The sequence below is a fragment of the Echinops telfairi genome, unplaced genomic scaffold (assembly GCF_000313985.2).
Source record: "Echinops telfairi isolate 266 unplaced genomic scaffold, ASM31398v2 ScPeMD7_5868;HRSCAF=6743_0, whole genome shotgun sequence".
In the NCBI taxonomy this organism is placed as follows: Eukaryota; Metazoa; Chordata; class Mammalia; order Afrosoricida; family Tenrecidae; genus Echinops; species Echinops telfairi.
Window position 1 is genome coordinate 4,397,557 of NW_022109767.1, and position 5,536 is coordinate 4,403,092.

Genomic DNA, 5,536 nt, shown 5'->3' on the forward strand with positions numbered 1-5,536 from the left:
CTCATCCTGGATATTGATGTCTGTTTCTTCCTATCTTTGATTAGACTTGCCAAAGGTTTGTCAATTCTGTTAAACCTTTCGAAGAACCAGGTTTTTACTGCATTGATTTTTTTATTTTCCACTCATTTATATTTGCCCAGATGCTTTTTTGTTTTTTCGCTATTTAAGGGATTATTCTATTGGCTTTTTCCAACTGCTGAAGGTTTTGTGAGAGAGTATTGACCAAAATCTCTTACTTCTTCATATGTGCATTTATCATTATCAAATATCCTCTGATAATTGCCTTTGATGTATACCATAGATTTTTTTATGTTGTATTCTCATTTTCATTAGTTTCTAGAAATTTCAAAAATTTGGGCCAGTATCCATACCTTTTGAAGAAGAAAGCTTTTCAAGTTCCATGTATTTGCCCTTGTTACTTCTTTATCTTTCTTTTGTTGAATTCCATCTTTATGATCTATTGAAGTTTTTTGTACGGAAGTTTCTTTTGTTGATCCTATGATTTCTTTTTACACGTTTTAAAGGATTTGATTGTCAAGTTTTACGGGTTTCTCATTGGACATGTATATATTTGTCAAGGTCATTGGCTTTTGGTCTAGTGATCGCTTAAGAATTAGATGGTGCCCATCCTTATCTCTTGTTATGCCCTGCACCTTAAGATTGATTTTATCAGAGATTAGTACTGCAGCTTCTGCGTTTTAAAAATTGCCATTAAGTTGCCTTTTTGCTATCCTTTAATTCTCAACCTGATTTTGTCTGTGAGCTTGAGCTTTCTCTTGCAGACAATAGATTTATGGGTTTTGATTCCTAATACTGTCTACTGACTTTTGTCTTTTAATGGGTGAATTCAGACCCTTGATATTCAGAGTTATTTCATTAATCTCTGAATTCTTTGCTGCCGTCTCATACCTTTTGTGTTAGATAATTTCCTCCTTTCCTCCTTTGCCTTAGAAGTGTGTTGTATATGTGTGCGGGCCTTCATTCTTGCCTTCTTTACATACTAGTTTAAATAACTTCTTGGGTGTTGCTTTCAGCAAATTGACTTCTGGATAGTGTTATGGTACATTGTGGTCTCATATTCGTGGTCTCATATTTGTGTTCTGTGGGTGTACATCTTCTGTCCAAAGTGAGTTGAAAAGTATTTTTTACTGCGCTTTAAAAAAAATGTATTTCCTTATTTTTCCTTGACTGGGAAAACTCTTACCTCTCCATCTATTTTGATGCATAGTTTGGCATGATAGACAATTATTATTATTGGGTTATCATTATTCTCCTTCACCTTTCAGAAGATGCTATTCCACTCTTTCCTCTTCTTCATGGTCTCTGCTGATAAGTCTGAGCAAACTCTTATCTGATCACCCTTATCAGTGACTGCATATATTTTTCTAGCTGCTCTTATGATTTTCTTTTTTTCCTTAAACTTGGATAATTTGACTATTGTACGTCTTAGTGTATTCTTCTTGGGCTTCAGTCTAATTGGTGTCCTCTCTGCTTCCTGGGTGATTGTCTGATTCTCATTTATTAAATTGGGAAAATTTTCTTCCAGGAATTCCCTTTGCTACTTTGGCTGTTGATTTCTTCATTATGTCTTGTTCTTGTATTCCAATTATTTGAATATTGTTCCTCTACATAACATATCTCATTATTCTCAGGTTTTCTTCAGATTCTTTGATTATCTTGGTTGACTGTGTTTCCTGTTTGTTGAATTCTCCTTGGCTATCTTTGAGGTTGCTGATATGGTCTTCTGCTTCTTCCAGCCTGATGCTGAGGTCTCTTATCATGTCCTTTGATTCTGTTGCATTGTCCCATAACTCTTGTATCTTCCTTTAGTATGTGGACTCTATTCTCTCTATTATTTCATACTTTTCCTGTATTGATTCCCTCATGTCCTGTATGACTCTAAGTAGCATTCTGAAGATTTCTTTCTCTGGTGGTTCAAAGTTTGCTTCTTCTACATCTGTTACTAGGTTCAGGTTCTTCTCAGACATTGAGTCTTGTTTCTCTTTCTTTCCTGTTGTGGTTGCTGTTTTGAGTTATTTTCTGCATGTCATTTTGGTTGCCTTTAGCACAATTTTCCCTGGAGTCAAAGAGCCCTGTGTTTTCTCTCTGAAAGCCTAGCAAGAATGATTCTTAGTACTAACTAAGTACTAACTGGAGTCAACTTCTCTGGGGGATCAAGTTGTGTACTTCACCGGGGTTCACGCTCTCCCTAGAAAGCTGAGATTATCTTCTTGGAGCACAGTTCAGGTGGCCCTCTCAGGCAGAAAATATGGGGTGGTTTCAGGCAACAAGGGTGGTGCTGGGCAGGCAGATCGCATGGGAAGTGTGCAGCATGGACCACCAGGATGTGCACTGCATGGGCCAGTGGGAAATGCATGGCACCGGGGTCATCAGGTTCCTCATAGCGTGGGTGGTGCAGGCTGGGATGTCCTGGGCACCAGATCACAGGCCATGGCAGCTCTGTATTGTGTATGGGGCAACAGGGCAGATCAACACCATAAGGATGGTTGGCACATGGGCCGGAGCAGAGCCCTAGGTTGCCGTGAGGCCAGATTGCACACCTCAGACCCCTACTCAGCCTCCCAATCCCCAAACCCAGAATTGCCATGGAGCTCCCAACACATTTATCCCTACTTCGGTGCCACCTTCCCGGAAGTCCTCTATAACACCTATTTCAAGATATCACAATATGATTTACCTCTATTAATGTGTTCTAATAAAAAAGTCAACAATCATACCACTGTTCACCTGCACAATATGTGTTTCAGGTCATTTTCCATATCTTCTTATTAATCCTGCTTTCATCAATTAGAGCATAATTAACTTAAGTTGGGTTTTATATTTATTTACCTTGTTTGAGGTTTGCTGTGATTTAAGAATTTGTAATATATCATTTTCCAAATTTTGAATTTTACATCATTATGATAAAAATTTTCCCTGTCTGTGGCATTTTTTTTCATTTCTCAATTATTAAAAAATGTTTTTATATTATTTTACTGTTACTAACACTGTATATTTAAAATTTTTCATGTTCTATTTAAATACAGATGTGTGTTAGTTTCTTTTTCTTGGCTTATTTAATTGGCCAGAACATTGAGTACAATGTTGAATCAGAGTTGTGAGAGTGGACATTCTTACTCTGTTCCTTCTGTTAGAGAAAGTACGCAATGTTTTACCATTAAATGTGATATTGCTGTTTGTCATCACTGTGTGTTGCCCAGTTCATTCGGACTCAAAGAAACTGAATTTGATAGACGTGAACTACATCAGAGTATCATTTTTGTTGTAATTTTTATGCAAGAAGACCACCGTATCTCTTTTATCTTCAAGCCACTGGGTGGGTTTGAATCACTCACTTTTATGCCAGTAGCTGAGCATTAGCCATTGTACCACCTTAAAACCAAGCACTAATATCTGTTACTCAGTCACAGTAACTCTATAGGATATGTTCCTTTAGGTTTCTTTGTCCTAAAACCTTTATTTGTGTAGATACCCTCATGTATGCCCCCAGGACTCCTAAATATGATGTTAGTTGTAAGTTTTTCATAGATTTTTTTTGTCTGACTGCAGAAATTAATTTCTATTCCTCGCTTTATTTGAGAGGTCATTAAAAAATACAGCATTTATGTTCAATTTTGCCAGATGTTTTTCTGTTTATCTATTTAAGTAACCATATGATTTAAGGTTATTAGTTGTTAATAATTTATGGGTAATTTAGACTGTTGAATATTTATATGCAATAAAATCTATTTATATTTAGCGGGTTAAAGTACTAATCAACTTATTGCAGTGATTTATTTTCTAATGTTAAATGAACCTAGCATTTCATAAAAGATGCAGTTAGGTGTATTTATAGATAGCCACTGTCAGGTGAACTTCGATACATGATGACTTTATGAACAACAGAAAGAAACATTATCCAGTCCTGCACCAGTCTCAAGATCACAGGCATATCTGAATACTTAATCAAACATAATATACTCCTTGCAACAATGGTCCCTCTTGATGATTTGTCTAAAATAAGAATATTAGACAGTGCTTTGTTAGGATCCATAGGTTTTAATTGGCTACATTTTATGCAAAGCTCCACTGAAAACTATCCACCACAAGTGACCCTGTTTGTATGTGAAATTGTCAATGGCCTAGTTTCCTGGATCATAGTAACATAAGTCCTAATTGGATGGAATAATGGCAAAAGAAATAAGAAACTCCTGCTGCTCCTGCTGTAATATCCACTTAAAATATTTTTTTTTACTTGCTTTGCTAAATATGTTTAGAACTTTTACATCTGCACTCATGAGAGGGAGTTAGTCTATAGTTCATTTTGTTGTTGCTATATTGTTTTGTTTTTTATTTTTCTCGAAGTATCTCTACCTATTTGTTATCTCAGGATTATGTAGGCATTATCTGAAAAAAGATAATAATAATAAAACTATTATTGAAATGTATACACCAACTGCTAGAGCCAGTTTTTGAAGAATCCTACCAACTTCTGTCGTCTGAATTTGATCAAACATGCCATCAAGATACACTGTTAATTGCTTGTCATTGGAATTTGAAAGTTGGAAACAAAACAGGATTAGTCATTGGAAACGATAGCTTTGGTGACAGAAATGAAATTGGAACTCAAATGATAGAGTTCTGCAATACGAATTCTTTCTTCTGTGCAAATCCCATTTTCAGCAAGTGAATTTCATCGGCAGGAATACACAGGAATCAAACTGAAAATATCAATGAGAAGAAGTAGCATATGGAATGCAATTCTAGAAAAATAAAACTAAGAACCCGATAACTGAGCAAATAGACAACGTGATTTGGAGAGAAAACATTGAAGTTGTAAAGGGCTTAAATTTACTTGTTTCCAAAATCAACAAACATGCAAACAGTCATCAAGAAACCAAATGAAGAAGTGCTTTGGGAAAATCTACTGCGCAAACCCCTTTATAGTTTTAAAATGTCAAACGTCACCTTGAGCACAAAGGTGTACCTGACCAAACGCACGATATTTTCTATTTTCTCCAATAATTTTGTTATAGCATATTAAGTGGGGATTTACATTTCAGATCATCAATTTGTATTCCACAGGTTAAACTTCTTTTTCAAAAGCACTCACCTCCTACTCCTTCATTGACAGGCATGAAGTCGGGTGAAGTGGATGGTCATAATCCACACACACCCAGAAGTGAACACAAGGCAAAGCATTGTGTTTTCTATCATCTCATGAATGTGAAATATGGGCAGGGAATAAGGAAGATTATAGAAGAATTGATGCATTTGAATTATGGTACTGGTAAAAATATTGAACATACCATAGACTACCAGAATAACAAACAAATTTGTCTTACACTAAGTAAAATCACAGTGCTCTTAATAAACAAAATGGTGAAACATAGTTTCAAGTCCTTTGGACATACGATAAATATTGGGTCAATGAAAAAGAAGACTCCCAACAAAGATGGATTGACACAGTGGTGACCACAATAGATCAAACACAACAACTGTGAAGATGACATAGGGCCACACCTTGTGGGAACTG